General features: G+C 42.2%; 1 long non-coding RNA gene across 10 annotated transcripts in view; it reads left to right on the top strand.

Annotated features, from left to right (window-relative positions):
- Positions 1–11,888, top strand: part of LOC115907221 — a 31,581-nt gene that overhangs the window by 2,832 nt on the left and 16,861 nt on the right. For 8 of the 10 annotated variants that reach the window (XR_004061030.1, XR_004061028.1, XR_004061029.1 and 5 more), the window contains exons 2-4: positions 5,077–5,124; positions 9,164–9,254; positions 11,442–11,611. This is a non-coding gene — a long non-coding RNA (uncharacterized LOC115907221). Of the gene's footprint in view, positions 1–5,076; positions 5,125–9,163; positions 11,612–11,888 lie in introns of all 10 variants that reach the window. The other 2 variants (XR_004061027.1, XR_004061026.1) reach the window with 2 other exon arrangements.

Below are 11,888 nucleotides of genomic sequence, written 5' to 3'. Positions count from 1 at the left end.
CCCGTCCCCCCCTTTTATTCTTGAGATCTCTGGATGAAAGGCTGACCCAGTAATTCAGTTTGATGATAACCATTTTCATGCTTGAAAACAATCTGCCAAATTAAACCTAAATGGAAAGAGCAGTGGGAAAGGTAGTGAGAGCAGGGCGTTTTGAAATCCCCCCCACCTCTCCGAAAGGGATTATTTGGCCAAAGGAGGAGGGAAAGGCAATTAAATAGACTAAAGATGATTTAAATCCCAACCAAAAATAATTCCAGGGAGAAGTTTGCCCCCTCCGGTGTTGCCCAGCCCTGGATTTGAAAACTTTGGCCCAACTTGTGGCAATAGCTACAACTTTGCTCCGCAGGGGTCAGAGGTGAGGGCTATTTTAACCCTAAAAGCCTGCGAGTGACCAAGGTTGCGGCTGGGCTCGCAGCACTAATAGCCATAATTACCTCCTCCCCTTCCAGGGACATTCCTCGCAGCAGCAGTGTTAGACGCCGAATTGAAGAAAATCCTGGAGTTGAACATATCTTCGGGGGTAAATAACAGCAATATGAAGGAATTTCAGAGCTCTCCCTTTCGCTTGGGGGGATTGAAGCTTTTTTCCTTTTTTTTTTTTTTTCTCCCCTCTTTTTTTCCTTTTTTTCCTCCTTCCCCCCCCCCCCCGCCTTGCCAGCATTCCCAAGGCGCTGGGTCTTTGTCTTAGAAGGAATGGAGTGTCTGAATGGTGTGAAAGGGACAGAGAGGGTTGCTTCAAATCGATTTTACTTGTCCTCTCTGTCTTTTCGGATCAACGCCCTTCAATGGACACATAGGTGCTCTTTCAACCAAAAACTTGTGCAACATTTTCTGCCTGTATTGGTGCTAAATACAATAAATGCTGGGCAGATTTTTTTTTTCTTTCTTTCCAAAGCAGAAAGCACCCTAATTAAATTGTTTTATATGGACAGTCAAGACAGACCAATTAAGTATGCATTAGTATAAAGATATATTCGAGAGATAAGCGCTCTATAGGAGCCCTGTCTAGGCAAGGTGTGGAAAGTGTCCTCTCGAAGAGAGGCTGTGAGCAGGGTTTCATATGGATTTTTCCCCTCCATTGCCTCCTATACTCGAGTAACGGGCTGAATAAGTTAGAGAAAAGCCATTAGTGAGAGTGGTTTCTAAACAAAGTTAACAGGTGGATGTAGCTGGTTTTACATTTGAATAACAGTCGCACATCTGTAATACACAGCCCTGGATTTATGCAGCGCCTGTGCAGGCAATGTCCATTTGCAGAGATAAACGCCTCTGACCTAGAGCTGAGGTGCAAACGCACACGCACGGGGATGAAATAAAGATCTGGGCACCTCTGTGGGCTGCAGGGCATGGTGTGAGTGAGCACACAGAGGCGATGCAGAGATCACTGGGTGGCCATTGTGTGCAGGCACCCAGGCTGCATCAGACAGGCACCCACGCAGCAGGCGCTGCTGCCTCGGACATCTCGGCGGGCACAGCACACTCCTGGGGGCATTGCAAGGGGAGGCATTGGCTTTCCCAGCAGTGAAAGAGCACATCAGGATAAAGCACACACATCCACACGCGAACTTCTCCTGCTGCCCATTTTATCACTCTGGGAAAGCTCTCGTTATGGTTAACCACAGGAAACGGGCTTTAAAGCTCTTCTCCATTTCCATTATTATTATTATTATTATTTTCCTTCACTGCAGCTTTTCCATGTCGTTTAAAAAGAGAAAAAACACCCCAAACAAAAAAAAAAAAAACCCAGACAAACAAACCAACAAACAAACAAACCACTGAGCCGCCAGCAGCCCTGCCTCAGCCTGGTCCTGGGGCAGGCAGAGCCGCGGGATGCCGTGAGGAGGAGGAGGGAGGCGGGCTGGAAGTTGCTGGGGCACCCTCTATCCCTGGGCACACCGTTGGCACCGGCTGAGGCTGAGCTGTGCCCGAGGGTGCTGCAGGGTGGGTGCGAGCGGGGAATCGCCCTTTCAGCGCCGTGACACCGCAGCGCAGACAGCGGCCGGGGTTCTCCTGCAGGGGAACAGGGGGAACAGCGGTTCAGGGGTGCAGAGCTGCCCGCTCTGATCCCCATTCTCCAGCAGCGCCCTGCGTGTGTCAGCCCATGCCAGGGATGTGGGAGACGGGGATGAATAAGCCATTCTTCGCTTTGGTGCTTTAATGGCACGGTAAACAGGTTAGAAACAGACGGTTTTAAAGACTCGGTTTTTCTTTATTGGTCACCTTCGAGGATAAATCATAACAGGCAGTATGGGGGGCAAAGAATTCATCTAAAGGAGATCTCAGCAAGTCACTACCCGGACAATAGTCCACCTCCTGTTGGGTTGCGTATTGATCAGGAGAGGAGCTGAGGATGTCGCCACACTAAATATTTACTGATCACACACAAATAGCCGCGACTTGAACGATTTTCTCCTGTGAGGAGAGCAGAGAGAGAAGGGTAAATCATTTTATTAGTGTGTATAAAGCAAAGAGCACACTCTGGCTTGGAGTGTTTTAAAATGTGTCTTCAGCTGGATGAAAAGAGTTAGGGAAATCGATATGGAGTGATTAGACGAACCAGTCGTGTCAAAGAGAGAGGCTGTGAATTTCATGGATTTGGTTATACCGGGAGGGGGAAAATATACCGAGAGATTAAAGGGAGGAACCCATTGTAGCGGAGCCAATGAAAAAATAATATCTAATCAGAGCCGGCAAAGGTAGGGACGGGATAAGACCCACATTTCTAAAGAATCACATCAGCTGGAGAGGGATCAGGGACACAGATGAAAGAGGCAAACGGGGGGAGAGCTGGAGAGTAGGAGCCTAGAAATGCTACAGAGCAAATCCAGGAGAGGCAGAGAAAAGTCGCCTCTGTGGAGCAAAGCTGAGATACCACGAAAATGGGGACAAAAGGCTCAGGAGCGAGGGAGAAGGGCTGGAGTGATCGGGCGCCTGCCTTGGAGGTGAAGTTGAGGGGTGCCCAGCCCGTGTACCCACCAGGCACAGAGGGCTCTGACAGCACATCCAGCTCCCATCCGAGGGGTTTAAATCCTTCTCCTACAAGTTTGTCCTCCCCTCTCCTTCCCGCCCCCCTCCCTCCCCACAAGCAAATGTGGTGAGTAAAATGGATTTTAGCGTTTAACCACCTCATTTTATCCACGTAATGACAAGGCTCGTAATATGTAATCTACAGATTACTGCCATTCGAGGGTGACCACAAGTGGCATAGAAAAAAAAATTAAAAAAAAAAAAATTTCAGCATTTCTGCAAATGACAAAATGGCTAAAACCAGCCCTTGCTTTAAGTATTGAAGTTGGGGAGTTGCTGCTGCAGGATTTTATCGGTTGTAGGGAGCAATTTAGCCGTGGCTCAGGTACAGCCCTGGGGTGTCTCGGCGGATTAAAGAAAACTTTGCTGGAGACAAGCAAATATCTGAGTGCCAAAGGGCAGAAAGCTGGGACTAGGGCAGGGCTCTGCCATGCGACATTGAAATACGTTCTGGGGGGATGCTCGGGATTATGATTATTATTTTTTTGCCTCGAATCCGTGATGTTTGGCCCGTGTTCACATGCTACCTTCTCTCCGCGTATTTTTCTTCAGCAGAAAATAGGATGCGACTGCAGAGAACTAAGTCAAAGCAGCGAGAGAAAGTTTGTACCGCACTTTAAATGATGCTGATTGCTGGGAGGGAGGAAAGGCATCTCAAGCTAGGAACCGAGGAGTAAAACTGATGTGAAAACAGCTTTTCACTTCTCCTCCAAGTGCTAATTTTGCTACTGTAAACAAACACTGAAGTTAGAAACAGCTGCAAATAGCCTGCCGGGCACCCAGGGCTCAGGGACCGGAGGGGGTTGACTTTTGTTCATCTCCCGGGCTGAATTTCGCCCCAGTTTTGCTTTTTAAAACCCCGAAATCAGGGGCTGATGCTGATTTCAGCTGTGGAGAAGGGACAGAAAGTTGGGCACACTAGGAGCATTTCAGGCGAGCCTATGGAGCGCAGGCAGCTCGGCTGGATCTCTAATGCAACAGGAAACCTCGGGACAGACCCAGCCTAATTAACAGTTTTCCATAGCTGAAGCGATTTTTAAGAATCCCAGTGGATTAGCCCAATATGTTCAGGTGTGAGGCTACGAGGGCCTATAACTCCTTTCACTATAATCTTATAACCTCCTTACCTAATTCCTTAGATTGCAGATAGGAAGAGTCTGACCCTGGAGGTCGTAAAGAGCTGGGTTTCATTAACCCTTCCGTGGCCGGCGCCGCTCCAAGGTTAACTGCGCCGGGCTGTGTGCTCGGGGGAGCGAGGGAGGGCGGCCAGGAGAAAGGGATTTGCAAGAGGGGTCGATCCGCCGGGAGGGCAAAGCTTAAAATGATTTCTGCTCCCTTCATTCCCTCCCTTCAGCCAAAGGAAATATGGAAATAGGGAACTTTTCTCTTTCCTATGCATCCGGAGGTGTATAAATGCATAAATGTACGGATGTTTGTGAGGCAATTCATCCCCTTCGCACCATTTCAATATTATTTATTATTTAAAATTATTTTTTTTCCCTAAACGTGGAGGAAATGAAACATTCTAGAATCATCAGCAAAAAGCAAAGCAATCTCCATCTTTAGGACCAGCACCAATCTCTTGAGCTTCTTGTCCACAGTAGAGCTGTAATCTTTAAAGAAAAAAAAAATCCAGAGAACCTTCTCAGACTGTATTTGCCTGGGAACACACCTGGTTTATATTTTAATAGGTAGTTACATTGTATTGATTCAGGGTACATCATTGATGTTGAAAGTTAATAACTCTCAAATTATATCTATCTGCCTACATACATAATTGCATACACAGTGTAACACTGGAGGAATTTGCATTTTGCAGCACATTCTTTGTTCTTAAATCTTTTAACACACTGAGTTGTTCCTTTGAAGAAAATGTTATTGAACCACATGTTTAAGGAAAAGATGCTTCTAAACTATATGTTTAAGCAATGAAATTGTTGAGTGAAATACAGATTTCTTTGTATCTCACACAAACCTTGCCACACGCCAGTCTTAACCTACACATCGAACTGCCTTTTTTTTCTTTCTTTTTATTTTTTTTCCTCCCAGTTAGAAGGCAGAAATATGTGAACTGCTGAGAGAGGTGGGTACTTTTTGGTAAGTATGTTTAGATATGATCTTCAGATACATTTATTGTACTTTCAAATTCTTGGGATACTAATTGAGCTAGCAAACAATATCCCAGCTGAATGTCTCAGCTTCTTCCCTATTTAACAGGCTTTAATGTAGAAGTATATTGTAGCCATCCTTCTACCAAACAATGTAGCTGAGGAGTCAGCAAAAAATGAAAAAAACATGTTTAAACCAAATTATAATTGCTGCCTTATATCTGACTCTTCTTCCTTTCCGCAGTCCTAATGAACTCTTTAAAGTTTTATTTATTTATTTCTTTATTTCTGAGTGACAGATCAAAAATAATTAACAGAATCAGAAGCAGCCGGGAAGCTTGAAATAATGTGTCTAAATATTTCATATTGCTACTTATAATACCAGCCCTTCAGCTGTAAAAAGGAACCATTCCCTATTTATTCTGTGGTGGTTTATAAATACAGAAGGATAGATTCTTTTTTTTTCCCAGGGCCTGTCTCAACGATGCCATAAATAGAGATTGAGCTATCAGGAGGGGGAAAAAAACGGAGAAAGAATAAAATAAAAGCAAAACCCTGGACAGGAATAGAGACAGACAGATAAATGTATAACTGCATCTGAACAATGTTACGTAGCACATTAGGAGTTGGTAAAAAAAAATTAAATCTATCGCATATTTATAACCTCATAATTAAAATACATTCTTATCTCTCTCCTCTGAAAGGTTGCAGCTTTCTTGGAAGTATGTTGAGTGCATATTTTAAACTCCATGTCTCGAACTGAATTAAGATGAGCTGTTTTGCCCAAGAGTAAAACCTTTGTTTACAATTTAATATTTAACTTTCAGCTGCCTACCCATCGCCATATCATTTTCTTTAGATTTCACCTCCTTACATTTGCAGGCTTTATTTAAAATAATGTTAGCTCATATCAAGTCCTAATTTCTTATAATAAGAAATGAGTCTATATAATCCAAAACAGTCCCCCTGGTCTGATCGAGGTAAATTGGATGAGAATCTTTCACATTCAAAGGGTTAAAGCTAAACTGAAAACTTTAAAGCAAAGAGATACCAGCAAAGAGTGAAAAATGGTACATCTGCTCTCTCTTGACAAGCTTGCATTATATCACATGTAAGGAAGCCCAAATTTTTGAATCTAAGACCAGTTTTAGTTTTTAATAGGAAATAATTACATGGAACTTTATTTCCAGAGAGAATGTCCCTTCCAGCTACAGTGTTTTGCTTTGATCTAAGTATTAACTGGTAATAAAATAACCATATTTTGGATCCTAAGCATATTGATGCTTAGAGGAATGTTATGCTTTCAATCAAATTTTAACTTTAGATTATCCGAAGGTATTCATCCTTCTTTTGTCAGAAACCAATTTGCTCTCTTACTCCTACAGCTACTCACATGTGGTTTGGTACACTTTGTTATTTTATAGTGGAATTTGCACTATTGAGGTGGAAAACTTTTAGGTGGAATGAGATCATGTTCCAGCCTGGCAATTTGGGCTGTTTCTCATGCAGGTCCCCAGCCCAGCCCTTCTTTACACTTGTTGTGCACCACCACCATCGCTCACCTCCGAGGGCGACCACCGCATCAGAATTTTGTTTTAAATATTCAGATTTTTTTAATTTATTAATTTATTTTTTTTTAACCTGGAGAATCAATCATTTGGACCCATCCTGAACAATTAACCTCCCCTTTATATTAGAGCCCCAAGTGCAGTACTTCATAAAGACATGAAAAGGACATCCCAGTCAGCAGGACCCGAGCCCAGGCTTGTCACAGAGTATAAAAGGAGAGAGAAGGGGAGTTTTTATCTCTTTGCCCTGCCAATTCTTAATAGTTCTAAGTTTCAGTGTGACAATAAAACAGTTTTGATAACATAGCTCATGGGTTTCTCTGCTACATAAAGTTTTCTTAATAATAAAAAAGAAGAAACTTTATCCCTGCTAAATTAAAATAGGGCAGATGTTGGATATGGTTCATATTAGCTAGCCTTTCACCCCTTTGCCCCTGGCACTAAAGTTCTGACTTTTTCTTTCTACTATGTCTGTTTCTAACTGAAAGGTATTATTCCTGCCCTGGCTCTCTTCTTCTATTTATTTTTTCAATGTCTAAAATTAAACCTATTCATTTAGTAATATACATTCTATTTCACATTGCTAAACCTGGCCAGAGAGGGGAAACGCTTTCCAAAAAAGAGATGCACCACTGACCTTAAAAGAAAACATGAAGCAGGGAAGGCTGTTCTTAAAAGGTTTATTTCTAGAGAATTTTGTAGCTCTGTTGACATTATAGGGATAATGGCTGTATTGCAATGGGCTTTCAAGGCCCAAGAGGTTTATGTTTTCTTCTGACCGTAAGTCTAATAAAATTTTAAAGGTGCACAAAGTCTCATCACTTTAGATATTTAAAACTAGTTTGAAAAATCTCTTGGGAAACATATATTATGGTGGATAGCCCCACTGAGAAAGCAGGGGATAGACAAAAAAATACCCTGAGTCCAAACCCAAATAAACCCCCCAGTTTTTTTCATGCTAGCTCTATGAAAATCCAGGCTATTAAACTCCCAAGGATAGTGCAGCTATTTTCTGCAGGGCTCTGCAGATAGAATTTATTGTCCATTTGGAATGATCAAGTTTAGGCCAATAAAAGGCCCTCTGTAAGCAGAAATGCCCAAGTTGATGTTTGGCAGAGTTTTCAATGGTGGAGTTTATACAGGACGGGGGCTCTGCACTATTTGAAATAACTCCTATCCCAGCAGCTGAAGATGATCTGACACACAAGCAAACCTTAGCAGGCAGTGAGTGAAAGTTAATCAGTGCTGCTTTCTGAGCTGGCTGCTTGAAAGCAGGAAAAAGTGAAAGCTGCTTTCTCTAGCCCTTCCCTATGCAAAGGTGCTGCTAACTTTTATGATTTTTCCCCCCCTTCCTCTTTTACTATCTGTCTTTGTGCCTGAGGGCCAGTGAAAGAACACTGCAGATTCTAGATTGCTTTCAGAGTTTCCCTTTGCTGATGATGGATTACCATGTCAATTTAAACGGCATAGGATTAATTTGTTTCAATGATTTCTCTTTAGGCTGAATGCCAGTCTTTTTTTCTATCTCTCTCCTTGCTCTTCAAAAAAAATAATAACAATAATAATAATAAATCCTTAAACCCCCCCAAACACTTTTGAGATCCCATGTTAAAAAGACAATAATAGAAATAGACAAGTTAGGTGTAATGTTGCAACACAGTTGTAGGTTTGAATGTTTTTATCTCGTTCTAAGGGGCTGCAGCATACAGTCAGTCACATTAAAATGAAATTGGATCCAACGTTTATTCAATAAATACTTGTCTTGTAGGTAATCCAGAACAGAGTGCTTTTGACACATAAGGACTTAATTTGTCTTGGATAACAAGTTATTAATATGGCACATTTAAACTTGCCACCTACAATAAGGTCATTTAGATCTATAATACGACTCATGAGAGAACTTCATAAAGCCAGAAACAAAGTTTGAGACTGCCTCTGAGGCGCGGAGCAGACGCACGGCTCACGGTTTGCTCTTTTCAGAAGAAAGTTCAGAGCAACTAGGAGCCACCCAAACCCAAATGGTGTGCATCTGCTCCTCTTTGAAAGGCAAAACGTAAATGGAGTAAGGAGGGGAGAGAGAGAGGAGAAAAAAAAAAAAAAGGAACCCAAACACACATTTTTGAATGAGTAAGCTTTAAAGCTGTGCTGCGTCTGCTCGCAAACTCATCGCAGCTTTGAAAGTGAAAAAACAACATTTGGTTCAGAGTGGAAATTCGCCTGCATTTGCACCCTACCTCTTCCATGTGCTTCGCAATTTACTCGCTTTTAATAATAAGTGAGGAAGTTGGAACATAATCCACCCATAAATGTTATTGCTGTAATTTGACTGCTCTGTGTTTGTTCATGCATTAGTTGTATATGTAAAGCGAAGTGGGGATGGATGGTGGGGATCCCCGTGCAGCACGAACAAACAGAGCTCTTTGGGATCTCAACACCCAAACATCCTGCAATTGTTTTCAGTTCTAGTTTCAGACCTGTCCTAACCCTGTGGTGCCTGCAAGAGGTGCATCAGGAGGGGAATAGTGTGCGAATGCTGCTCGGGACGTGTTTGGTGAGTGGCAATTCGGTCTCCACGCTGTGTCCCTGAGCTTTGTTATTCTGCTTTTCTGTGCTAAGCTCTTGGTTGTTCTTGCCCTGGCAGATTCTGTCTCTTTAAGTAACTAAATCTCATTTTTAAGCTATTCCTGGGAAAAGGATATTACACATGAGTAGAAAAATGCAGGCAAGAAAGGCTAATTGAATGAAAAGAGAGAATTAGGTTAAAAATAGAGTACAATCTAGTATCACATTTTCACTAGTGTAACCTGAAATGAAGGTGTCTCCAAGTCCCCAGTGATGCCAGAGTGTTTAGATGTTGGGCACAGATGGAGACACCTATTGAAATGTGTCTGAAGAAGATTAATAGGACTTGTCAGTGTTGGGAAAGCACTGCTTTGCTGTAAATTTCTACTAGCACAAGATGAATTACCGATGAATGCTCAGTTATCAACCCCATCACTATCATTGGACACTAAATCAAATTGAGCAGTTATCTACAATCAGAAAATTTCTTTTAAAAGTAGGCATACACCTTTAGGCTTAAACTCTTTAATAAGACAATATCCTCGATGGTATGTGTGTGTTCACAAAAGGATATGATTAAAAGTTTCTATACAGAAAGCTTCTGTTCAGAAATGAACTCCAAGTTCAGTGTGAAAGCAGGGCTGTCAAACAATAGAAGATACTCAGAAAATGCTGGTTATATAATACAGAGTTCTGATGGGGGTCTGATCCAAAATGGATTTTTATGTGTGTCATTAGATTTTGGATCCATCCATGTTTATGAGAGGTTTTTTACAATCTCTGCTCTCCCCTTATTTATGGTCATGATAAACACACCCCTTCTCTCTACCTTAAAAACTGAGCATCGAAATCATACATTAATGCAAAACAGCCATCATGACTCAGGATATATGTATAATAATATTACCACCCCCCAAACATATTTAGGAAATAACAATAATATAATGAACTATGTGATGAAAGAGTCAATGAATAATATTTTAGCTGAGAATATTTCTTTCTCTCCTTTATGAAAGGGGAAACTGTCACAAGCAAAACTACCACAAGCATTTATCAGCCCACTCCTGAAGAATATTACCTGCATTTACCATCTGATGCTGCTGATGACAATGATATTAAATAAGCATTACATACTTTTAGTTTCTAGGATTTCTTTCCCTCTCTCACAGACACTGAACACTTTATACAAGGAGATTTATCATGGTGTGTTTTCCAAAGTCAATTTTTTCATTTTTTTGAGACAAGGGAGGTCATTTGTGTTTAGGGAGGGAGACAGGTACAGAGCCTTTATCTGATCTGCGTCCCCAGCCACCAGCACCTTCTTAATCGACGGCAGATCCCCACTCTAGAGGATCTGGCCCTGTCTGGGTTACTTCTTAGCCCAGGAATGTTTCCTTCCCTTCATCTCCTCATGTCTCACCTGTGGTGCATGTTGCTTTTTGAGAAGGGAATAACACACTGTTTACCACACAGCCCAGTTTCAAAGCCTTTGTGCGTTTCTCATCTCCAGCCAAAGCTTATTATTTACCACCCTAAAAATCCACCATGGTAAGGGATAGCAGAAGTTATTTTCCTCATTTTTACACCCCAATTTTCACACAGCAAATGCCCTGCCTTAGGAGCAGATCCCACTCAGATGGAAGTTATTAACTTTCAGCAGAATGGGGCGATTTCAGCCAGCCACAGCCTGTGCCCTTCGAACACGGTCGCTTTGCAGCATCCCCGTGTTTATTTTTTTTCTTTGGAGGGCATGATTCTTTAAACATATTTGTTTTACACAGAGCAGCAGTTGAATCCTAACTTTTTTTCCCCCCCACAAACACGTAAAGAGAATATTAATAGGGAATATTAACAGAGGTGAGTGCAGCATGAAGCTAGTTAGGTTGTAGTAGCTGAGAAATATGAACTAGTGAACATAATCCATAAACTCCATTTGGTTACTATAATACTCCAATCTGTATTTATTACAACCCCACTCTGATGCTTATACAACTGCAATTGCTAGATTTATACACTCTAATGATTTCACAATAGGAAAAACCTGTGTCTTTATCTTTCTTTTCCTGTCCAAAATAACCCCTTCCACATATACTTCAGGCTTCTCTGGACCTTGTCTGGGTTTAATCACAGGCTTTGGGACAAAATGTGCATTATTAAGAAGTATAAATATTTTCAGAAGCAATCAAAGGGTTGAAAGATTGATTCGGCATGTAGATTGGATTTAATTCGAAGCAGCTTTGTTCTAATGAGGACTACTGGGATACAGAGACGGCAGCCGCTTATGGCCACCAGTTGGGAACTTCCACTCGCTGCAGCAACCTGTCAAGAATTCCAAGGAACTGCCAGGTATTGAGCAGAGAAGTGCTGGGGAGGATGGTGGTCTATTGTTTGCAGCCTCCTTCTGAGGCTGGGTTAAGATTTCATAAGTCTCTATTTTACCAGAGTTACAATTCAGCTTCTTGCTGCCCACAGGGATAAATCCTGCAGTCCCTCGCTTGGGGGAAACCCCTATGGACTTTGTGGGTGGCTTTGCCTTGAGTGAAAGGTGGCAAAGCTTGGCTGAGCCTCAACTCCAGCCAAGTTTGGGAGCTCTGTAGCAATTTGTCCTGCTCCCAGACCTGGT

This window comes from Camarhynchus parvulus, chromosome 10, assembly GCF_901933205.1.
Source record: "Camarhynchus parvulus chromosome 10, STF_HiC, whole genome shotgun sequence".
Classification (NCBI taxonomy): Eukaryota; Metazoa; Chordata; class Aves; order Passeriformes; family Thraupidae; genus Camarhynchus; species Camarhynchus parvulus.
The sequence above is the reverse complement of the archived record's forward strand: the minus strand, read 5'-3'. Positions and strand labels throughout refer to the sequence as shown.